Source organism: Anomaloglossus baeobatrachus, chromosome 1 (genome assembly GCF_048569485.1).
Source record: "Anomaloglossus baeobatrachus isolate aAnoBae1 chromosome 1, aAnoBae1.hap1, whole genome shotgun sequence".
NCBI lineage: Eukaryota > Metazoa > Chordata > Amphibia > Anura > Aromobatidae > Anomaloglossus > Anomaloglossus baeobatrachus.
The window spans coordinates 40,721,558-40,746,966 of record NC_134353.1 but is presented as its reverse complement, the minus strand read 5'-3'; the positions used below and the strand labels follow the sequence as shown (position 1 = coordinate 40,746,966).

The 25,409-nt window shown below is 48.8% G+C and overlaps 1 protein-coding gene across 3 annotated transcripts in view; it reads left to right on the top strand.

Annotated features, from left to right (window-relative positions):
• Positions 1-1,432: 1,432 nt before the first annotated feature.
• PTPRA (protein tyrosine phosphatase receptor type A) overlaps positions 1,433-25,409 on the top strand; it is a 163,189-nt gene continuing 139,212 nt past the window's right edge. For 2 of the 3 annotated variants that reach the window (XM_075346471.1, XM_075346487.1), the window contains exon 1: positions 1,433-1,861. The gene's annotated coding sequence lies outside the window, so the exon portion shown is untranslated. Of the gene's footprint in view, positions 1,877-25,409 lie in introns of all 3 variants that reach the window. The other variant, XM_075346479.1, reaches the window with a different exon arrangement.

The following is a 25,409-nucleotide window of genomic DNA, read 5'->3' as shown; positions in this document are numbered from 1 at the left end:
GATGATGAGTGGGGGAGGGTTAGAGCTAGCGGCACTGCAGGACGGTCTGGTGGTGATGAGCGGGGGAGGGTTAGAGCTAGGGGCACTGCAGGAGGGTCTGGTGGGGATGAGCGGGGGAGGGTTAGAGCTAGGGGCACTGCAGGAGGGTCTGGTGGGGATGAGCGGGGGAGGGTTAGAGCTAGGGGCACTGCAGGAGGGTCTGGTGGTGATGAGCGGGGGAGGGTTAGAGCTAGGGGCACTGCAGGAGGGTCTGGTGGTGATGAGCGGGGGAGGGTTAGAGCTAGGGGCACTGCAGGAGGGTCTGGTGGGGATGAGCGGGGGAGGGTTAGAGCTAGGGGCACTGCAGGAGGGTCTGGTGGTGATGAGCGGGGGAGGGTTAGAGCTAGGGGCACTGCAGGAGGGTCTGGTGGTGATGAGCGGGGGAGGGTCAGAGAGGGCGGCACTGCAGGAGGCCCTGGTGGGGATGTGCAGGGGAGGGGTACAGTCGGCGGTACTGCAGGAGGGCTTAGCGATGATGAGCGGGGGAGGGTTAGAGCTAGGGGCACTGCAGGAGGGTCTGGTGGTGATGAGCGGGGGAGGGTCAGAGAGGGCGGCACTGCAGGAGGGTCTGGTGGTGATGAGCAGGGGAGGGGTACAGTCGGCGGTACTGCAGGAGGGCTTAGCGATGATGAGCGGGGGAGGGTTAGAGCTAGGGGCACTGCCCCCTACAGTCACAGTACAGTACTGCTCCTCTCCTATGTAGTATTTTCCTCTTTGGGCCCCGGATCGGGGTCGGTCCTGCGGAGCCGCAGTTTGGGTCAGAGCGCCCCTATAATCTGCTGTTCTGTCATTGTCCTATGATGGAGCCAGCAGACTGCGGCTTTAGGCGGCGCTGGAGCCTCTGGGCCCAGTTCACACTTGTGTAAGTAAAGATGTAACAGAAAGCAGTGGTCTGGCTCCGCGGTGCGTATTTTCCAGCGGAAATGGGGGAAATTAACAGAAATGGCAAAAATCGAGGTTTACACGGCTCCATCAACTGAGAGATAACAGTGCGGGCCCTGGGAAGGCGAGGCGCCCATCGGGACTCACAGTCTTGTGACCGGGCCTGCAGGGGGCGCCTGGAGCCGGCGCGGAGGCCGGGGCACAGCCGGGTGCAGCCTGGAGCCGGGAGCGGCAGACAATGCGCCGATTGTGACAGGACGCGGCCTCTAATGTGTGGGCGTGCAGGACGGGGCGTGGTCAGAGGCGGGGCAGTCAGGGGAGGGGCGTGGTCACTAGTGAGGGAACGCAGCGCTGTTATACAAGAGGGGCGTGATGGAGAAGTGATTGGCAGCCAGTGAGTGGGCGTGGTTACAAAGAGGTATCTATATGGATGGGCGTGGTCGCCAGCGGAGGGGGCGTGATTGACAGGTTTTGGAGAAGGCGTGGCCGGAGGCTGTGATTGACAGGCGCTGCTCCCGGGAATCTGCTCTGTGCACGGTTTGCTGCCTCCCTCTCTCTGTGCACAGGCATCATGGCGGATCACACAGGGCTGTAGCGCGCACACCCTCCTGCATACCCCCTTCCCACCCTACCCCACGGGCCCTAGGGGGGCACAGGGCCACCATGAGGCTGCATTAGCGCCTTGTGCTGCCAGGATTCGGCTGTTGTTGCAGCTGCCTCCCACCCTCCCCTCGCTGGATTGTAACTTTTGGATCGCGCACACCAAGCACCACCCTGGAGGGAGAGAAACAAGCCGTGCCTGGATCCCTGCACTAGATCACTGGATCCCTTCTATTGGCCTAGTTCGCGAGATCTCATCTTCCTCCGATATTGGATCGTTTGCATCGGATTGCCTGCAGCAGATCGCCAGATCTCTGGATCCCTGCACCGGGGGCTGCGGGTAAGGAGCAATCAGGTCTGTCCATCCCCCTGATGAGCAGGGCTCGGGTCATGCAGCAGATTGTGGGGGCGTCCAGCAGGGATCTGGGGGGGGGTTGTCCAAGTAGAGATCTGGGGGACTTCCAGCAGGGATCTAGGGGGGGGAGCGTTCAGAAGGGATCTGGGGGGGGGGGGCGTCCAGCAGGGATCTGGGGGGGGGGTTGTCCAAGTAGAGATCTGGGGGACTTCCAGCAGGGATCTAGGGGGGGGAGCGTTCAAAAGGGATCTAGGGGGCTTCCAGCAGGGATCTAGGGGGGAGCGTTCAGAAGGGATCTGGGGGGGCTTCCAGCAGGGATCAGGGGGGGGGGCGTTCAGAAGGGATCTGGGGGGGCTTCCAGCAGGGATCAGGGGGGGGGCGTTCAGAAGGGATCTGGGGGGGCTTCCAGCAGGGATCAGGGGGGGGGCGTTCAGAAGGGATATGGGGGGCTTCCAGAGATCGGGGGGGGGGGGGGCGTTCAGAAGGGATATGGGGGGGGGCTTCCAGCAGAGATCTGGGGGGGGGGGGCGTTCAGAAGTGATATAGGGGGCTTCCAGCTGGAATAGGGGGGTGTCAGGGAGAGGTCAGAGTCCTGCACTGAGAACAACTTCCTGTGCTGCAAATATGGCACTGCAGTCTGTCATCTATACACACCTATGTGCTCATGTCCTCTGTGCTGCTGGGAGGCTCCACTTGTAGCTGCATGTCAACAACAGAAGCCCCATCTGCCCCCTGGTCCAGGCCTGCGCTCTGTTAACCCCATCCCTGCTTCATCTGGCTCGCTGGATCCTAGGCTGATTATGGCTAATTTGCAGCTACGCCCAGAGTGTGCTATTATTCTTTTCTTATTTTGCTGTTTGTATGTATGAATGTATATGTGTGTGTATGTGTATATATATATATATGTGTGTGTGTATATATATATATATATATATATATATATATACCCACACACACACACTGGCTCCTGTGTAGAAACAGTAGTTGGGTCCTTTTCGGTCCTATAATTCATCATAATGGTCAATTCCATCTGCTTTTGAGCTGGGAATGGGCCCCTTACCTTTTGGGTCCCAATGATATGTCTGCCCGTGTGTGTGTGTGTGTGTACACACACACACACATATGCACACAGGGGTGGACATATCATTCAACCATGGGCCCAGAAGGTGAAGAGGCCGATTCCCTACTCAAAAGCAGGTGGAATTGTGCATTTTGATGAATTTTTGGACTGAAAAGTGCCCATATACTGGGACCTTTCTGTTTATGTACACCACTGTATATATACCAGTATACCTTCCTTTTAATATTTTCCAAAATGGCCTCATACCTCTGCCGCGTTGTGGTTTTGGCCCTTACCGTCTAATAATATTAGGTTTTTCTTGAGCACACATGACCTCCCCCCCCCTCATCTCTTAATCTTATCCATCCGCCTTTCCGCCCCTTCCGATGTTTAGGAACTGTCTAGTAGTTCATCAGGCAGCTTTTAGTCTGGGGCTAGTCGGGAACAGTCGCCTACTCTGTGCCGCTACTATATGGCGGTACTATGGAAGTGAATGATCACATTGCATCACCTGTACTACCACAAAAAGCAACTTGTAAAAAAACAGAGCCTAAGGGCCCATGCCGATTATTAGTATTAGTAGTGCACTGGACGCCTTGTCCAAAACACTGCGCTGTACAGTACAGATGGGATTTAGAGAAATCTCCGTCCCACTGTGCTTCTTTTTAATGCTGCGCAAACTGACCTGCGGTGCGGGTTTCCTATCTGCAGCATGTCAATTTCCATGCGGAGACGCTTGAGTCCCCTGCGCAGGACGACGCAGCGAAAACACGCTGTGTCCAGAACGCCACATAACCCTGATCATGGGCACATACTCTTATACAGGGGCGACAGTGTAGATACCGCAGAGTGACCCTATTAATTTTTATAGTGCTGCCATATAACAGCGGCATTGAGCGAATTTTGGTTGTGTGCTGTTGTGGCCCAAGTCACCGTCCAATCCTAGTCTATACTGCAAGTTTTTTTTTTTTTTTTAAACTAAATGGGTGACACTAAATGGGCCCTCTGCACAATTATTCAGCACTTTTCCCCATTGGGCAGCACGTTTTCTGGGTGACTTGTTAGAATGTGCGCACTATGACGTTTTTGGCCGCAAAAACACAGTGGTAAAAACGCATGCGTTTTGCTGCCTTTTTGATCACTGTGTTCCGTTATTCCAATGCATTGCATGGGTGAAAAATGCAGTAAAACGCAGGAAAGAATTGACATTTACATTTTTTTTTTTTTAGCTAAAAAATGCAGCTAAAATAAACGCTGTGTGCGGACAGCAAAAATTAAAAGTCATAGACTTTGCTGGGAAAGCAAAGTAATGCAGTTTTGAGCCCAAAAAAACGCACAAAACGTACAAAAACGCCGCGAAAAACGCTCAATGCGCACAAAGCCTTGTATCTGTTGCCGCCGCACTTCTAACATATTAAGGGTATGTTCACATGTTGCAGGCAATCTGCATGTTCTGGCAGGAAAAATGCTGCTGAAAAACGTGCATTTTGCCGCTTTTTTTATGCTTCTTTTTAAAGCTTTTTTTATGCTTTCAATGGTGAAAATGCAGGAAAAAAACCCCCACAAAGTATTGCCATGCTGCAGATTTTTTTTCTGCAAGGAAAAAATCCTGAACGCATGCACAGCACTTCACGATTCTCATAGACTGTGCTGGCATGAGGGTATCCTTGCACATTTCCGAAAAAAAGTGCCGAAAAACTGCACCGTGTGCACACAGTCTTCATAAGATTTTTTTTTTTCTTCTGTGAAATGATGTATTTGATGAAGATGTCGACTGACGTGTATTGGAAGAGTTCACAAGCGGGGGATTCCTTCATGCTGCTGTCGTCTAGCGGACGCTACTTATTTCTGAAATTTGCGTAAATGAATTTCGGAGCTTATTATATCTGTAGTGGCACCCTAAGGCTATGTGCCCACACTGCGGATTTTGCGCGGATTTTGCCGCGGATTTACCGCGGATTTTCCGAAAATCTGCAGCAGCGGCACTTCCAAGCGATTTCAATGGCATTTTGGAAATGCTGTGTCCATGCTGCGGATTTTTCCGCAGCGGATTTGCCGCGGATTTTGATCCGGAAAAATCTGCAGCATGTCAATTATTGTTGCGGATTTTGGTGCGGATTTTGGGTATAGAATGGGGGGAAAAAAAAAAATCCGCGGTTAATCCGCGGCAAAAATAAGGTGCGGATTTGCCGTGAAAGTCGCGGATTTTCATGCAGAAAAATCCGCAGGTACATTCTACCGTGGACACACAGCCTAATAATGGGCCTCTTGCCTTGTCAGCAGTGGCAACAGTTTCTTGGAGAAATTGGGTGACAATCAATATGGCTGCCTTAATGGCTGCCGACTGGATTGCTGCGTAACTAGGGAGCCTGGAAATGATGGGGTCGTGACCTGCATGGTAACTGTAATGGTGGCTGTGTACTCAGCATTGTCTGGGGTGCGGGGGAGATAGCCTGTAATTAATTATGGAGGTCAGGACCTTTAGGACGGAGGCTTTTTATCTGTTGGAAGACTACAACTCCTATTAGGCAGGTTAAAGCTCTCCTCCCTGTTGAGGTGACCAGTTACGGCCATTTTTGTGGACTAATGTCAGCCGCCATCGCGCGAATCTCCCTTTATGACCAAAAACAAGGCCCGTAAACTTAACGAAGCATTGATTAGCGTGCACAGTCCCGCCCGATAGGGTGACATCCCTGTTATTTGGATTCCATAGCAACAAGAGGACGCCATTCATGGCCACCAGAGCACTGTTGACTTCTGGTTGCTAGGGGCAACAAGGATGCTACTTGTGAGCGTCCACCATTGCTTTTTGGTTATCGCTTGCTTCACTACGTCCGAGCAGCCAGCCCTCCATCTTCACGTTATAGACCTATTCCATTTAGGCCTCGTTCAGGCGCCATTTCACCCTAGAACGCGCAACCATAGAAAACAAGTAACCTAGCAGGCCTGCAAGGCCCCAGGTATGCGTTCTAGGGTTAAAAGTGCGCGTCATAAGTAAATTATCCATCTGATTGGCTTTAGGGACATCACATGGTCTCAATTCTTTCAAAATGGCATCCAGATGTCTGATTTTATAAAATAAAAAATTTTGTTGTTGGATTTCATATGAATTTGACAAAAAAAATCGCGTGTATACAGTTCCGTAAACATCATGTGACCAGTGATGTGGTTTCTCGGCACGCAATTAAATGGTGTCATGGCGGACAACGCTTCTGGGCGGAAACCTCCATGATTGGCCATAAAGGGATTAAACATCAGGGCTCCGCGCTCTCTTCAAAAATGTTGTGACGTATGGCGGAACTACTAGTTTCAAGACAGTTTGACGTCAGTATTCTGTCACAAACCGTTGGACGCGGCTCCACCTATCATATTTAGTTAATTTTTGGTGGGCACTGGATTCTAGAGGGGGTTTTCGTATGAATTTGTGATCGGTTTCTGTTCAGGAGTCGATCGTTTTGTGGTGGAATCAGGAAACGAGCCGCCATCTGTTGTGAGATTACGTTCCGGCGGTTGGATACCCTGCGGTCCTCACTGTGAGACGTTGAGAATTTTAGTTTCCCTATAGGGCGCTGCGTCTCCGTGGTAAACAACCTGTGTTGGGCTACAACACCCAGCATATGAGGAGGAGGCAGCTTAAGCTAAGTCAACTGCGGAATTGAATTGTGTAGATCCATGAGGTTTGCAGTTTTTGGTTCTATACTAGAATGTTTCCTTTCATCGAAAGCAAGCAGAGATATTGAAACGAATCAGATTCAGGAGTTTGACAACTTTTTCATTAGGCAGCCAAAGATTAGTTATAGGAAAACAATTTAAGGAGCACCTCTGACTATAAAATGCCTATATTCTGGAGACCGCCGTCATCCTGTCAGTCTGTATTTTTAGACATTTTCATGCATTCTCTGGTTCAAGACCTCTGGCTCTCTTCCATGCCCTCTTTTTTTTTTCTATGTCATATGCTCTTGCTGGCTTTATGGCAGCTGACTGGCATTGAGTATAGCGTTATCTGTGTTTTCTTTGATGGCTCTAATTAGGAAAAAGTTCAATTTCTCAAAGCAAAATGATTGTGAGGGTCGTTGTATCCGTTCTCCCTAAGGCCCCTTTCACACATCAGTTTTTTGTCATCAGTCACAATCCGTTTTGGATCCAGTGCAGATAGTGGTAAAACTGATGCGATGTATCCAGTAAAAAAAAAAAAACGGATCCGTCGTAAAACAGTTTTTTTCTGACCAGATTGGAAATTACACATTTGAGCATGCTCCATTGCAATAAAACGGATCGAGTGCTGGAATCCGTCATTTGACGGATTGTGATGGATCCAGCGCCCATAAGCTTCCATTATAACAAACGACGTATGACAACGGATCCATCGTTGTCCGTTTTTTTGTCGCACACAAAAAACGTTCCCATGGACGTCGGCTGGACAAACATTTTTCGACGGATCCATCGCACGATGGATGAAACGTGAGGCCATCCGTCGCTAATACAAGTCAATGGGAAAAAACAGATCCAGCGCTAGATCAGTTTTTTTCACAAAACGACGGATTATGACTGATGGCAAAAAACGGATGTGTGAAAGGGGACTTGGAATCAAAAGGAAAATGTACATCTCATTGTCCAAAATCTATATTAATAAGAACCTCCTTGTTTACATCCAGGGGGCGTCTTAGGCTACTTTCACACATCCGGTTTTTGCTCTGCGGCACAATACGGCGTTCTGCAGAAAAACCGCAACCGTTTTTTTTGCCGCCGGTTGCGGGTTTTTTTGCATAGACTTACATTAGTGCCGTATTGTGCCGCATGGGCTTGCGTTCGGTCTGGTTTTTGCCGCATGCGGCAGATTTAGCCGATGCCGCGGCCGGATGGAACGTTGCCTGCAGCGTTTTTTGCTCTGGCAAAAAAAACCGCATCGCACCGCATCCAGCCGGGAAATAAGCCAGTGGCATCAGTGTCTGACAGCGGCTTTCTTCCCTCTCCACACAATGTCACCACAATGACACCACAAACCTTTTGTAGTTTTGCTACCTTTTAGCATCCTGGCCCGATCACTGGTTTCGTAACACAAACCAATAGCTTTTTCAGACAAAAAAAAATGCTTTGGACAGTTATGTGAGCCTTAAGGTGTTTTCTGATGCACCTCATCATCTTGTGCCTCCTTGGAGAAGTACCAGAAAAATTAGCGGCGAGGCACCTTCAGTTTTGGAGCCTTGGGGGGTCCAGTAGAGAGAAGAGAGCAGCTTTACAAGGAGGCGATCTGTCAGCCACAATAGATGCCCGCCCTTCTGGTTATTAAAATGCGCAACGCGTTTCGGTGGAAGAGAATCTGATTTCCTAATGTATGGACTGTTGTGTATTCAGTCTCCTATGGTGTAACCAGGCGCGTTACTAGGCCGGGGGTCTCGCTTCACATCACTCGTCAAAAGCCCATTCATTTCTACTGGTATAAATTGTGGAAGCAAAACTAGAGCAGATACCTGAATTAATATATGGTGGTGCTCTGCGGTGGGGGCCACACATAAAGTACCCTTGACTATGTGGGCCGTAGTAATTTCCCAGCCCACCCATTTACACACTGCTCTAACTCCAGCATCCAGATCCTTCTTTTTCTCTACATCTGCCATTGGGCAGATTTGGGACGCCCGCATTCTCAGGTGCTCTGTACTCGTAACTAGTGATGAGCGGGCACTACCATGCTCAGGTGCTCAGTACTCGTAACTAGTGGTGAGCGGGCACTACCATGCTCAGGTGCTCAGTACTCGTAACTAGTGATGAGCGGGCACTACCATGCTCAGGTGCTCAGTACTCGTAACTAGTGATGAGCGGGCACTACCATGTTCAGGTGCTCGGTACTCGTAACTAGTGATGAGCGGGCACTACCATGCTCAGGTGCTCAGTACTCGTAACTAGTGATGAAAGGGCACTACCATGCTCAGGTGCTCAGTACTCGTAACTAGTGATGAGCGGGCACTACCATGTTCAGGTGCTCGGTACTCGTAACTAGTGATGAGCGGGCACTACCATGCTCAGGTGCTCAGTACTTGTAACTAGTGATGAAAGGGCACTACCATGCTCAGGTGCTCAGTACTCATAACTAGTGGTGAGCGGGCACTACCATGCTCAGGCGCTCAGTACTTGTAACTAGTGATGAGTGAGCACTACCATGCTCTGGTGCTCAGTACTCGTAACTAGTGATGAGCGGGCACTACCATGCTCAGGTGCTCAGTACTCGTAACTAGTGGTGAACGGGCACTACCATGCTCTGGTGCTCAGTACTTGTAACTAGTGATGAGTGGGTACTACCATGCTCAGGTGCTCAGTACTCGTAACTAGTGATGAGCGGGCACTACCATGCTCAGGTGCTCAGTACTCGTAACTAGTGATGAGCGGGCACTACCATGCTCGGGTGCTGAGTACTGGTAACTAGTGATGAGTGAGCACTACCATGCTCGGGTGCTCAGTACTGGTAACTAGTGATGAGCGGGCACTACCATGCTCGGGTGCTCAGTACTGGTAACTAGTGATGAGCGGGCACTACCATGCTCGGGTGCTCAGTACTGGTAACTAGTGATGAAAGGGCACTACCATGCTCGGGTGCTCAGTACTGGTAACTAGTGATGAGTGAGCACTACCATGCTCAGGTGCTCAGTACTGGTAACTAGTGATGAGTGAGCACTACCATGCTCGGGTGCTCAGTACTCGTAACTAGTGATGAGCGGGCACTACCATGCTCGGGTGCTCAGTACTCGTAACTAGTGATGAGCGGGCACTACCATGCTCGGGTGCTCAGTACTTGTAACTAGTGATGAGCGGGCACTACCATGCTCAGGTGCTCAGTACTGGTAACTAGTGATGAGCGGGCACTACCATGCTCGGGTGCTCAGTACTGGTAACTAGTGATGAGCGAGCACTACCATGCTCGGGTGCTCAGTACTCGTAAGTAGTGATGAGGGGGCACTACCATGCTCGGGTGCTCAGTACTCGTAACTAGTGATGAGCGAGCACTACCATGCTCGGGTGCTCAGTACTCGTAACTAGTGATGAGAGGGCACTACCATGCTCGGGTGTTCAGTACTCATAACTAGTGATGAGCGGGCACTACCATGCTCGGGTGCTCAGTACTCATAACTAGTGATGAGCGAGCACTACCATGCTCGGGTGCTCAGTACTGGTAACTAGTAATGAGCGGGCACTACCATGCTCGGGTGCTCAGTACTGGTAACTAGTGATGAGCGAGCACTACCATGCTCAGGTGCTCAGTACTGGTAACTAGTGATGAGCGAGCACTACCATGCTCGGGTGCTCAGTACTGGTAACTAGTGATGAGCGGGCACTACCATGCTCGGGTGTTCAGTACTGGTAACTAGTGATGAGCAGGCACTACCATGCTCAGGTGCTCAGTACTCGTAACTAGTGGTGAGCGGGCACTATCATGCTCGGGTGCTCAGTACTGGTAACTAGTGATGAGCGGGCACTACCATGCTCGGGTGTTCAGTACTGGTAACTAGTGATGAGCAGGCACTACCATGCTCAGGTGCTCTGTACTCGTAACTAGTGATGAGCGGGCACTACCATGCTCGGGTGCTCAGTACTCGTAACTAGTGATGAGCGGGCACTACCATGCTCAGGTGCTTAGTACTCGTAACTACTGTTGGATAGCCAGCTCGGCAGACATTCATCAACTAGTATGGCTTCCTACAAGAGCAGACAATGGGATAAAAGCAGGATCAGGCATATTGGATGTTGATGTGCTCAATCATTTGCTTTCAACACTGCGGCTAAGCAGTCATTAAAACTACCACTTGTGAATTCACCCTTTGCCATACACGTGTGAGAACCTTCACCTACCTATCTCCGACTCGCCTATATACATGAGTTTTCAACGGGGAGGGAGGAGTAAGACGCCCCCCCTGAAAGATTAATTTGGATGTTGCAATTCCTGCTGCTCAATCCTTTCCTTTCCCCTGACATCTGTCAGGGGATTTTTATTTTTGGGGAAAGGCAAAAGGGAAGGGATCCTTAAAAAAAAGAAATTAACTAATCAGTATCGGTTAGTTTAAAGGGGTCATGCTGGATTTTTGATGAGCCATCCTTAGGGTCGCTCATGGGGATCAGGTTGGTTTGGGGTGGCGAGCGATGGTGGTGGGGTGGCGAGCGATGGTGGTGGGGTGGCGAGTGATGGTGGCGAGCGATGGTGGTGGGGTGACGAGTGATGGTGGCGAGCGATGGTGGTGGGGTGGCGAGCGATGGTGGTGGGGGTGGCGAGCGATGGTGGTGGGGTGGCGAGCGATGGTGGCGAGTGATGGTGGCGAGCGATGGTGGTGGGGTGGCGAGCGATGGTGGTGGGGAGCGATGGTGGTGGGGTGGCGAGTGATGGTGGCGAGCGATGGTGGTGGGGTGACGAGTGATGGTGGCGAGCGATGGTGGTGGGGTGGCGAGCGATGGTGGTGGGGTGGCGAGCGATGGTGGCGAGTGATGGTGGCGAGCGATGGTGGTGGGGTGGCGAGCGATGGTGGTGGGGAGCGATGGTGGTGGGGTGGCGAGTGATGGTGGCGAGCGATGGTGGTGGGGTGGCGAGCGATGGTGGTGGGTCGGGCAGATGTTGGTGTTTCCATTCATTGCGGCGGTGGCGGTGTGCAGTCAGGCCGCGCTGATCTGTAGGTTTCGGGCTGGGGAGGGTTGTAGATTGTAATTGACTGGTATCACGTTACGCCAGCGCTAATTAGCGAGGCTCAGATCCTTGTCTCTTGCTGATGCCGGCAATTCCTGGGCATTTTCTTAAAATAAGCAAAGAGGATAAAAAAAACGTACAGATTATTTTTTTCAGGTCACATTGCGAAGAGCCGCGGGGATCGTATCCCAGAAGGAAGAGTCTGCACTATATGGGCCTTTTCAGCTATATTTTAATGGAGCCATTTTATTGGTGTGCAGAATTCCAAAAAAAGTGAAAACCCCTTTCATTTTCTCCATTCATTATGCATTTTTTTTTTGCTATCTTTTTACACATCTGCCCTATTGTAACTGTGTTACTCTGACATGTCAGTTAGAGGGACCAATTTTCTGCCGTGGGAAAGTCCTCGTCACATAGATGAGTGCTGCTGCGCAGTGGAAGCTGTGCTGTAATGTGACTGCGGCCGCTGGTAAAGGGACCAGGTATCAAATCTGATTTTATAGAGTTTGTTTTTTTTTTTTAACCCCGTTTTTGAGATACGAGTTCTTTTTTATAAACGCCGACACAAACCGCATTTCTGGAAAAGCAGTGGATGAATGTAAGCGGACAGTCAGCAGTCATGAGAGTCAGGGGCCGGGTGGATCATGGGGGGGTCACAGGAGTGTTCTGGCTCGGGACGGTTTTTGCTTGCCGTAATGGAGCAGGCTGCTTGCACAGCTCGTATGTTTACCTGTGTATGTATTAATGCTGCCATACAGGGCACATATAATGGCAACCATGAGTAACCATGCTGTATATATTTATTAATACTATGATCCAGTGCTCAAAAAATACCAACCTATAGTGCTCATATTCTATTCTATTAGTAATGCTGCTATACAGTACTCAAATAATACCAACCCATAGTGAGCTTATTTTACGTATGTATTAATACTACCGTACAGTGCTCAAATAATTCCAACCCACAGTGTGCATGTTCGATTTATGTATTAATACTACCATACAGTGCTCAAATAATACCAACCCATAGTGTGCATATTCTATTTATGTAGTAATATTACCGTACGGTGCTCAAATAATACCAATCTATAGTGACCGTATTTTATCTGTTTTAATACTACCATACAGTGCTAAAATAATACCAACCTATAGTGTGCAAATGCTATTTATGTATTAATACTACCATACAGTGCTCAAATAATACCAACCTATAGTGTGCATATGCTATTTATGTATTAATACTACCATACAGTGCTCAAATACCAACCTATAGTGTGCATATTCTATTTATGTAATACTACCATATAGTGCTCAAATACCAACCTATAGGGAGCATATTCTATTTATGTATTAATACTACCATACAGTGCTCAAATAATACCAACCTATAGTGAGCATATTCTATTTATGTATTAATACTACCATACAGTGCTCAAATAATACCAACCTATAGTGAGCATATTCTATTTATGTATTAATACTACCATACAGTGCTGAGGCTTTAATGTTGTAGGTTGCCACCTGCAGCAAGCACCTTTTGATGATCATGGCTACCCATGGATCATGAGCATGTGCCACAAATTTGATTCCTTTTTTTTTTTGTTTTTTTTTGTTTTAAAGGCCACAATTATACCATGTTCCAAATTATTATGCAAATTTTATTTTTCTCTGATTTTCTAATGGCCGGTGCAAATGACAGTCAGTCTAATAAGTCATCACCCGTTAGAGGATACATCTAATTTTACTGAAGAAACCTCCCGATGATCACAGTATAATCTTCCTGTTCCACATTATTAGGCACAGTAGAGTTTCTAAACATTTTATATGTTTTAAAGCACTGAAAATGCTCATTTGTGGAATTTGCAGCATTAGGAGGTCACATTCACTGAAATAAAAAGCTATTTAAATCCAAAACTTCCTAAGTTACAGGCCAAGTTACATGTAACATAGGAACCCTTCTTTGATATCTCCTTCACAATTCTTGCATCCATTGAACGTGTGAGTTTTTGGAGAGTTTCTGCTTGACTTTCTTTGCATGATGTCAGAATCGCCTCCCAGAGCTGCAGATTTGATATGAACTGTCTCCCACCCTCGTAGATCTTCTTTTGCTTGATGATACTCCAAAGGTTCTCTATAGGGTTGAGGTCAGGGGAAGATGAGTTTATCTCCTTTTATGCCCATAGCAGGCAATGACACAGAGGTATTCTTTGCAGCATGAGATGGGGCATTGTCATGTATGAAGATGATTTTGCTCCTGAAGGCACGTTTCTGCTTTTTGTACCATGGAAGAAAGTTGTCAGTCAGAAGCTCTATATATTTTGCAGAGGTCATTTTCACACCTTCAGGAACCCTAAAGGGGCGTGCCAGATGTCTCCCCATGATTCCTGCCCAAAACATGACTCCTCCACCTCCTTGCTGACGTCGCAGCCTTGTTGGGACATGGTGGCCATCCACCAATCATCCACTGCTCCATCCATCTGGACCATCCAGGGTTGCTCGACACTCATCAGTAAACAAGACTGTCTGAAAATTAGTCTTCATGTTATGTCTGGGCCCGCTGCAACCGTTCCTGCTTGTGAGCACTGGTTAGGGGTGGCCGAATAGTAGGTTTATGCCCCACAGCAAGCCTTTGACCGATCCTACACCTTGAGGTTCAAGGGACTCTAGAGGCACCATATCTGTTTGCTGGTTTGTGATGGCTTTTTAGCAGCTGCTCTCTTAATCCGATGGACTTGTCTGGCAGAAACCTTCCTCATTCTGCTTTTATCTGCACGAACACGGATGTGCTCAGAATCAGCCACAAATCTCTTCACAGTACGATGATCACGCTTACGTTTTCATGAAATATCTAATGCCAGGCATGGCACTATTTAATGCTTTTCGGCAGCAGAAAGATCCTTTTTCTTTCCCATGTTACTTGACAACTGTGGCTGCTTAATATTGTGGAACATCCAGTTTCCCTTTTTTATTGGGCCTCACCTGGAAAACGAATTATCACAGGGATCTGAGACTGATTTCAGTGATCCAAAGACCCCTGAGACACAAACCATCAATGAGCTTCATTATTAATCGCTACGACACTTACATCCAATCTGCATAATAATTTGGAACATGGTGTATGGCCCCCAAAAGTACAAATGTCCATTCTGGCAATTACCACTGTTTTCTTATGGACAATGACCAAAGTTATAAATTAAAGGGACACTCTACTTTTTGACCTTGTAAGTATTGAAGTGATTGTCCTGTCATTTCCCCCCCCCCATCATAGTACAATTGAAGTAGTAGCTAAAATCCCGCTGTAGACATGGCGGTATCGCCGTGACTTTAGTTCCTCGCTTACCTATGGAATTAATTTTGGAGTCTCTGTAGGTCTGACATTACCATGCATTGTGCTGCCACCGGTAATTGTGACGTTAGTGCGGTGGGCACAGCATGGGCAGGGGAAATGCTGACGAGATGTATAGGCGGGCAATATAATGTATGGACGTGTATATATAAAGAGGTCCTGGCATTGGGACAGAAGTGGGCAGTTTTTGCTCTTATTTTATTGCCACTATTCCGCTGGCTTATTTTTTTGCATTTTTAAATCCGCTATACAGTTCCAGCGTTACACACCTTGTGATTTAGTGCTATAATTCCTGGAACATGTGGAGTCATAAATCCGCCAGAGTAGACATATTACAGTACAATGACGGTAAAATCACGGCCAAAGGTGAAGGCTCAGGTGTGAACAGGCACAAAAGAAGAAAACGTATGTACAAAGGGATAGTGTGTGTGTGTGTGTGTGTGTGTGTGTGTGTGTGTGTGTGTGTGTGTGAAGTTTTATTTTATTTATTTTTTTTTTTTACTTCACATTTATCATATGTATATATCAATCACAAGTGTGAATCTGGTTTCGCTTGGGCTCCTTCAGGGGGGTTGTGTAGTTATGTGATGACTCACATTATACACTCTTCCCACAGGTGTCGATAATGAGACCGCAGTGGTGTGTATCACTTGTATCACTTTCCGGACATCCAGGAGACGCGAGGGGTCTGGGGAAATCCTTGCTGTCTCATTGTCGACATTTGTGAGGAGAGTATTTATTTAATGCGAGCCGTTAAACACAACCCCCTGAGGAAGCTCACACGAAACCTGATTCACACTTGTGATTGGTAGATATGATAGATGTGAGGTAAAAAAACAAACTTTCATTTACATATATGTACCCTTATACTGTACCCTAGATATTTTTTTTACTGTATTAATTGCCATTTCAATCATTTGTAGACTGTGAACCCTCGCGGGCAGGATCTTCTCTCCTCCTGTAGACTGTGAGCCCTCGCGGGCAGGGTTCTCTCTCCTCCTGTAGACTGTGAGCCCTCGGGGGCACGATCTTCTCTCCTGTAGACTGTGAGCCCTAGCGGGCAGAGTCCTCTCTCCTCCTGTAGACTGTGAGCCCTCACGGGCAGGGTCCTCTCTCCTCCTGTAGACTGTGAGCCCTCACGGGCAGGGTCCTCTCTCCTCCTGTAGACTGTGAGCCCTCGGGGGCAGGGTCCTCTCTCCTCCTGTAGACTGTGAGCCCTCGGGGGCAGGGTCCTCTCTCCTCCTGTAGACTGTGAGCCCTCACGGGCAGGGTTCTCTCTCCTGTAGACTGTGAGCCCTAGCGGGCAGAGTCCTCTCTCCTCCTGTAGACTGTGAGCCCTCGGGGGCAGGGTCCTCTCTCCTCCTGTAGACTGTGAGCCCTCACGGGCAGGGTTCTCTCTCCTCCTGTAGACTGTGAGCCCTAGCGGGCAGAGTCCTCTCTCCTCCTGTAGACTGTGAGCCCTCACGGGCAGGGTCCTCTCTCCTCCTGTAGACTGTGAGCCCTCGGGGGCAGGGTCCTCTCTCCTCCTGTAGACTGTGAGCCTCGTGGGCAAGGTCCTTTCTCCTCCTGTAGACTGTGAGCCCTCGGGGGCAGGGTTCTCTCTCCTCCTGTAGACTGTGAACCCTCGCGGGCAGGGTTCTCTCTCCTCCTGTAGACTGTGAGCCCTAGCAGGCAAGGTCCTCTCTCCTCCTGTAGACTGTGTGCCCTCGTGGGCAAGGTCCTCTCTCTCCTCCTGTAGACTGTGAGCCTCGTGGGCAAGGTCCTCTCTCCTGTAGACTGTAAGCCCTCGCGGGCAGGGTTCTCTCTCCTCCTGTAGACTGTGAGCCTCGTGGGCACAATCTTCTCTCCTCCTGTAGACTGTGAGCCCTCGTGGGCAGAGTCCTCTCTCCTTCTGTAGACTGTGAGCCCTCACGGGCAGGGCTCTCTCTCCTCCTGTAGACTGTGAGCCCTCGCGGGCAGGGTTCTCTCTCCTCCTGTAGACTACAGGGAGTAGTAGAATAAGGGTTTCCAAGCCGCACCAATGACTAGCCGATCATGAGAATTGTGGATTAATGTTGCTTTTATTCAATGCACAGGTCAACGCGTTTCGGAAGACACAGCTCCCTTCCTCAAATCGAGATTTGATGTTTCTTGCCAGTCTGTCCTGAGGAAGGGAGCTGTGTCTTCTGAAACGCGTTGACCTGTGCATTGAATAAAAGCAACATTAATCCACAATTCTCATGATTGGCTAGTCATTGGCGCGGCTTGGAAACCCTTATTCTACTACTCACTGTTATCTGCCAATCGAGGGACCGCTGCCGTGGCTTGGAGTTACATACATGCTGTTATAGTAGTTGTGACTTTCACAACCCCTATAGGTGAGTAGTACCACCTCTTTCATCCCCCCCATTGCTGCCGGGGTAAGACCCTATTGCGCTTCTTTTTCCACAGTTTATCTCCTGCTTCCTCCTGTAGACTGTGAGCCCTCGCGGGTCGGGTCCTCTCTTCTCCTGTAGACTGTGACCCCTCGTGGGCAAGGTCCTCTCTCCTCCTGTAGACTGTGAGCCCTCGTGGGCAAGGTCCTCTCTCCTCCTGTAGACTGTATGCCCTCGCGGGCAGGGTTCTCTGTCCTCCTGTAGACTGTGAGCCCTCGCGGGCAGGGTTCTCTCTTCTCCTGTAGACTGTGAACCCTCGCGGGCAGGGTTCTCTCTCCTCCTGTAGTTTGTGAGCCCTCACGGGCCAGGTTCTCTCTCCTCCTGTAGCCTTGGAATAAATGGCGCTATAATAGTAATAATAATAAAGCTGCCCCTCCATACATAATGTGCATTTTTTTTTTTAACCTCACATCTATCATACGTATATATCAATCACCAGTGTGAATTGGGTTTCTCTTGGGCTTCTTCAGGGGGGTTATGTGTAACTGTGTTATGGCTTATTACATTAAACTTTCGCCCTACAGGTGTCCATAATGAGACCGCGGTGGTGTGCGTCGCTTCCGACCATCCAGGAGACACAACTGGTCTGGGGAAATCCCTGCTGTCTCATTATCAACACCTCTGGGGACAGTAATTAATACGAGCTGTGACACACAACCCCCCTGAGGAAGCCCATGTGAAACATGATTAACACTCATTATTGGTATATACAGTACAGACCAAAAGTTTGGACACACTTCATTCAAAGAGTTTTCTTTATTTTCATTACTCTGAAAATTGTAGATTCACATTGAAGGCATCAAAACTATGAATTAACACATGTGGAATGAAATACTTAACAACAAAGTATGAAACAACTGAAAATATGTCTTATATTCCAGGTTCTTCAAAGTAGCCACCTTATTGCTTTGATTACTGCTTTGCACACTCTTGGCATTCTCTTGATGAGCTTCAAGAGGTAGTCACCGGAAATGGTTTCCCAACAGTCTTGAAGGAGTTCCCAGAGATGCTTAGCACTTGTTGGCCCTTTTGCCTTCACTCTGCGGTCCAGCTCACCCCAAACCATCTCGATTGGGTTCAGGTCTGGTGACTGTGGAGGCCAGGTCATCTGGCGTAGCCCCATCACTCTCCTTCTTAGTCAAATAGCCCTTACACAGCCTGGAGGTGTGTTTGGGGTCATTGTCCTGTTGAATAATAAATGATGGTCCAACTAAACGCAAACCGGATGGAATAGCACGCCGCTGCAAGATGCTGTGGTAGCCATGCTGGTTCTGTAAGCCTTCAATTTTGAATAAATCCCCAACAATATCACCAGCAAAGCCCCCCCACACCATCACACCTCCTCCTCCATGCTTCACGGTGGGAACCAGCCATGTAGAGTCCATCCGTTCACCTTTTCTACAAAGACACGGTGGTTGGATCCATAGATCTCAAATTTGGACTTATCAGACCAAAGCACAGATTTCCACTGGTCTAATGTCCATTCATTGTGTTCTTTAGCCCAAACACGTCTCTTCTGCTTGTTGCCTGTGCTTAGCAGTGGTTTCCTAGCAGCTATTTTACCATGAAGGCTGCTGCACAAAGCCTCCTCTTAACAGTTGTTCTAGAGATGTGTCTGCTGCTAGACCTCTGTGTGGCATTGACCTGGTCTCTAATCTGAGCTGCTGTTAACCTGCGATTTCTGAGGCTGGTGACTCGGATAAACTTATCCTCCGCAGCAGAGGGGACTCTTGGTCTTCCTTTCCTGGGGCGGTCCTCATGTGAGCCAGTTTCTTTGTAGTATTTGATGGTTTTTGCCACTGCACTTGGGGACACTTTCAAAGTTTTCCCAATTTTTTCGGACTGACTGACCTTTATTTCTTAAAGCAATGATGGCCACTCATTTTTCTTTACTTAGCTGCTTTTTTTCTTGCCAAGAGTGTGCAAAGCAGTAATCAAAGCAAATGGTGGCTACTTTGAAGAACCTAGAATATGACATATTTTCAGTTGTTTCACACTTTTCTGTTAAGTATTTCTTTGAATGAGATGGTGTGTCCAAACGTTTGGTCAGTACTAAATGTGTGATAGATTTGGGGTGTAAAACCTATTTTTTAGGATTTAATTATATGTACCCTTATACTGTACCTTTTAGCTATTTTTTTTTACTATTGGTAATTGTTGACTGTATTGATCGCCTTTTCCATCACGTTGCCTCTCCGTACATAATGTGACTTCTTTTATGCGTGTTCTTCCCCATCACTATTATTTTATCATTATTGTGTACTTTTTGATAATACACTTGATAACGCTGCTCTGGGGGATTTTGACTCCAGATTTTTTAGGAATTATTTTAGTTTTCGCTTTTTCCCACCTGTATAGTTATGGTAACCTTATGTTTTCTCTGACCTGCGGCCGTGTCTTTTACATATGTGGCCTTTTTGTGTTCGGACGTTATTAATATGCTCTGCATTATTACCCAGTAAGCCCCGCCCCATTGGCAAAGACCATAAAAACTAATACTGAATGAAATGACCCGTATCTCTGGAACCGTATGGCGGATTGGAAAAAACCCAAAAGCACAATAATCAGGGGAACAAGAAGTCCACTTTTGACGTTAATATGGAGATCAGCATCTGGATTATAAAGGGGGTCCTGTGTGTGACCCCCACCTTTTGACCTAATAGGCACATGTATGACCATCTTTTCCTGCCATGTTACGATTTCTCAGGTGTATTTTAGACTTTTGACCTTCTTGCCTCCATCTTGACCCTGGAGGTCTCTCTTAGACATCTAGGTCGTAGTGATGGATCCTGTGTGGACAGAAGGCTGGCACCCCGCGCCGGGCGCACACATTCACTGCAATTGTTTGGGATGCGGCAAAGAATGGAAACAGTAATAGGAAGGAAGGGAGTTTTTCTGTCTTGTACACAGGGCTCGGTGGCCCGGCCGGGGGAACAACTTATTATCTGAAAACCATTTTAGCCTATTCCGGATGACACCGGCTATTAGGTCACCATCTAATGATCGGGGAGGGGGGAGACCGGTGGTTTCGGAGAGGGAGCCATGACTAAACATACACTGGGATCCCGTTTGAAGATGGCAGCCCTGTAATTTTCTGGTTACTCTGTGGTTGCATTGGCAAAGAAAACACACACCGCAATGATATGTTACACGGCCATGTCCACAGCTCCACTTCCTACATCGCGCTGATCTATGGTTTATTGTACGAGGAAGGAAAACACGGATGGACTCCGTGTATACATAAGCAAAAAATGGCGTAGTTACCCTGAGCGGCCAAAAATGCCTCTAAGTATTTTTCTTAAAATAAGAGTTGCTATTGGTAACTGCTTAATTTTTTCTTTTTTTTTTTTGTAATGCAAAGGAAACACTTGTTGTCTGTAGTAACTGGTAAAAAATGTAAACATGGCCGCCATAGATGTGTATGAAAAACAGCCATTTTCCATAGCAACCAATCAGATTCCAGCAATTTTGTATTTTCTTCTTTATTTTGTAGGCAAATTAAAGATGATGGTTATGGGTTGCTATGGGTAACCAGGCAAATTTAGGCGTCAATTATGGGAACTGATGCTGAGTAATTTCCCATAGGAACCAGCCTGTTCTCATATAAGAAGTTGCTGGTTGTCGGCGCCATCTTAATGCTCGAGATACAGAACGCCTCGTGTTTTTATTTTTGTGGATCTGAATCTGGACATTGTCACCTGCAATGTTTACATTCCTGCACCAGGATAGTACGAGCACCAAAAGCCAGCTTCTCTGCCCGCCATGTTACTTCACTGCCGCAGCAATGTCACCGAAGTCTATAATCACCTATATGGCGCCATATACAAATCATACTCTCCTGTATGCCAAACGTGCATTAATTCTCCCAATATCTGTGTAGGAGAGGCCCTGAAGTAAGCAGAGGTCGAGGATGGGCCCATAGACTATGGTGGGTGCCATATTACAGGCCTCATGAACTTCGTGTAAAAGTAAAGCCTCTTTAAAAATGGTCTTCATTAAAGATTTTCTCCCATTTCCAGCCCTTGTCTCCATTGTGACAGACAATAAACTAACCCCGTGGGGTCGGGTGCCAGCCCCATGTGGCTGAATCCTGCCACCATCCTCTCTCTTATCCATGGCCGTGCTTCTAACTAGTGGCCCCGTGGGGTGAGGTGCCGGCTTCATGTGGCTGGATCCTGTTATCATCTTCTCTTATCCATGACTATGCTTCTACCTAGCAGCCCCGTGGGGTCTGGTCCTGATCCCGTGTGGCTGGATCCTGCTATCATCTTCTCTTAGCCATGGCTATGCTTCTACCTAGCGGCCCTGTGTGGTCTGGTTCTGGTCCCGTGTGGCTGGATCCTGCCATCATTCTCGATCATATTCATGGTCATGCTTCTATCCTAGCAGCCCCGTGGGGTCAGGTGCCAGCCCCATTTGGCTGGATCCTACCATCATCCTCTTATCCATGGTCATGCTTCTACCTAGCGGCCCTGTGGGGTCTGGTCCTGGTCCTGTGTGGCTGGATCCTGCTATCCTCTTTTCTTATACATGACTATGCTTCTACCTAGCGGCCCCATGGGGTTAGGTGACGGCCCCGTGTGGTTGGATCCTGTCATCATCCCCTTTCTTATACATGGTCATCCTTCTACCTAGTGGCCCTGTGGGGTTGGGTGCCGGCCTCGTGTAGCTGGATCCTGCCATCATTCTCGCTCTTATCCATGGTAATGTTTCTACCTAGCTGGCCCCTGGGGCCTGGTCTCACCATTATCCATCCTCTCTTATCCATGGTCCTGTTTCTACCTAGCGGCCCCGTGTGGCCGGGTCCCGCCATCGTTCTCCTATCCATGGTCATGCTTCTACCTAGTTGCCCCTTGGGTTCTGGTCCCGCCATCATCCTCCCTCTTAGACATGGTGGTGCTTCTACCTAGCGTAACACAAAGTAGAGAAAAGATGGCCGACTGTGTGACAGTAGCGGTAGACTACACAGGGCTATATTGTGTCTTACCATGGCGAGCCATCGAGCTGTAAACACCAAAACTTAGAAAATTGTTAATATTCGTTAGTATCAAAGCTTTATTTTAGATTAATTAGAAAAGGTAAAATGGCAGGTGACACTGAGACAACCTCCCATTCCCCCCCCCTCCCAAATAGATGGATCAGTTAATCACTGCTGGTTCAGATTCCAAAATCTAAAGGGATCAACTAACTGGTTGTAGTTGGCGTTATGATATACTATCGTATATATGGATCTTTTTGCCAATGGACTTTTTATTTCTGAGGTCCCAATGGGGTTGTCAGGAATATCTGCAAATATTTTAAAGAAATTGTGTAACTTTAAAAATAAATAAATAATAAAATATGGAGACGGCACGTGGTGGCAAGTACCGTGTAGTTGTTTTCTGTAAGCTTCGAGCTCAGATTTCCCAAAGTTGTCGCCTAAGGGAAAGGTAGATGCTAAATGTCGTAATTGCCTCTAAGAACTTAAGACGCTGAAATTAGATGGATTTTCTTTTCTTTTTTTTCTTTTATGTCCAAATATCAGAAGACAATTAACCAGACTGAATTGTCGGGAACAGAAAATATTCCTTACAAATTGGGGAAAAAAATCAATGTAAAATAAAATCTAACACAATTATCATGGAAAATGAATAATAATAAAATATATATATATATATATGTGTGTATATATATATATATATATATGTATATATATGTATATGTGTGTGTGTGTAGAGATGGATATAGAGATAGATATACAATATATTATTTTTTTATATATATATATATATATATATATATATATATATATATATATATATATATATATATATATATATATATATATATATATATATATATATATATATATATATATATATATATATATACATAATTGCCTTATTCTGTCTGTCTGTCTGTCATGCTCCAAAATTGTGTCACCGTGACATGTCCTTACGGTGACACAAAGCTGATTGGCCGCTGGGTTCGCCATGGCCCCGCCCCCCCACACGGATTGGCCAGCCGCTCGCCCAGGCTCTGCCCCCCCCCCACAGATTGGCCTCTCGCCCCGGCACCCTGCAGGCATTGGCAACTCGCCCACGCCACGCCCCGCCCCCCTCACGCAATAGACGTTAGCTTCCCCGCCCCCCCCCCCACCTGACACGGTCACGGAGCCACGAATCCCAGGTGAGTACTGTACTCCCCCCCCCCCCCCCCCTTTCCCCCCTCACCAACGGGAGCCCACATCAGCGTACGCCGCCGCCGTATGCTGGTGTTGGCTCCCGTGCGAGCAGGGGACGTGTTGCGCTGGTAACCATGCTTGCATAGTTACCAGTAAATCAAGGTCCTGCAGCGGCAGGACTTCCACACGCACAAACATAACAGCACACACACACGCATACACACACACACATCAGATCGCACTCACTCTCACAAACACCTCACACACACCTCACACACACCTCACACACACCTCACACACACCTCACACACACCTCACACACACCTCACACACACCTCACACACACCTCACACACACCTCACACACACATCGCATCCACACACTCACAGCATCCGGCGATATCGCTTGCTTCTCGGCCTCGATACTGTGCTGTGAGCTTCCAGGACCTGCCGGAGGATCACATGGCCAGAAGCATGTGGTATGTCCGGATGTTGTGACTGTGAGCGCGTATGTGCGATATCGTCAGTGTCTGTGTGTGTGAGTGTATGCGATCGGTTGTGTGTGTGTGTGTGAGTGGATGCGATCGGGTGTGTGTGAGTGGATGCGATCGGTCGGGTGTGTGTGAGTGGATGCGATCGGGTGTGTGTGAGTAGATGCGATCGGGTGTGTGTGAGTGGATGCGATCGGGTGTGTGTGAGTGGATGCGATCGGGTGTGTGAGTGTCGGCAGAGGAGCACGGCGTGCTGGAGGAGGCTGGGAGCAGAGAGGCTGATCATGGGGAAGGCTGGGAACGGGAGGCTGATGCTGAGGGAGGCTGGAAGGACAGAAGCTGATGCTGGGGAGGCTGGAAGGAGAGAGGCTGATGCTGGTGGAGGCTGATGCTGGTGGAGGCTGATGCTTGGGGAGGCTGATGCTGGGGGAGACTGGGAGCGGAAGGCTGATGCTGAGGGAGGCTAGGAGGGGGAGGCTGGGAGGAAGGAGGCTGGGAGGAGAGAGGCTGATCCTGGGGAAGGCTGGGAAAGGGAGGCTGATGCTGAGGGAGGCTGGAAGGAGAGAGGCTGATGCTGGGGGAGGCTGGAAGGAGAGAGGCTGAGGCTGGGAGGAGAGAGGCTGATGCTGGGGAAGGCTGATGCTGAGGGAGGCTGGGAGGGGAAAGCTGATGCTGGGGAAGGCTGGGAGGACGAAGGCTGGGAGGAGAGAGGCTGATCCTGGGGAAGGCTGGGAGAGGGAGGCTGATGCTGGAAGGAGAGAGGCTGATGCTGGCGGAGGCTGATGCTGGGGGAGGCTGGAAGGAGAGAGTCTGATGCTGGTGGAGGCTGATGCTTTGGGAGGCTGGGAGAGGGAGGCTGATGCTGAGGGAGGCTGGGAGGAGGGAGACTGGGAGAGGTAGGCTGAGAGAAGAGAGGCTGATGCTGGGGGAGGCTGGTGCTGGGGGAGGCTGGGAGAGGGAGGCTGATGCTGGGGGACGGTGGGAGGACGGAGGCTGGGAGGAGAGAGGCTGATGCTGGGGAAGGCTGGGAGGAGAGAGGCTGATGCTGGGGACAGAGAGGAGAGGCTGATGCTAGGATGAGAGAGGCTGATGCTGGGAGGAGAGAGGCTGATGCTGGGAGGAGAGAGGCTGATGCTGGGAGGAGAGAGGCTGATGCTGGGAGGAGAGAGGCTGATGCTGGGAGGAGAGAGGCTGATGCTGGGAGGAGAGAGGCTGATGCTGGGGGCAGAGAGGCTGATGCTGGTGCAGCATGGGGGATGGAGCACGATGGGGGGGTGCGCAGCATCGGGGATGGAGCATGATGGCGGGGTGCGCAGCATCGGGGATGGAGCACGATGGGGAGTTCACAGCATGGGGGATGGAGCACGTTTGGGAGTGCGCAGCATGGCGGGTGGA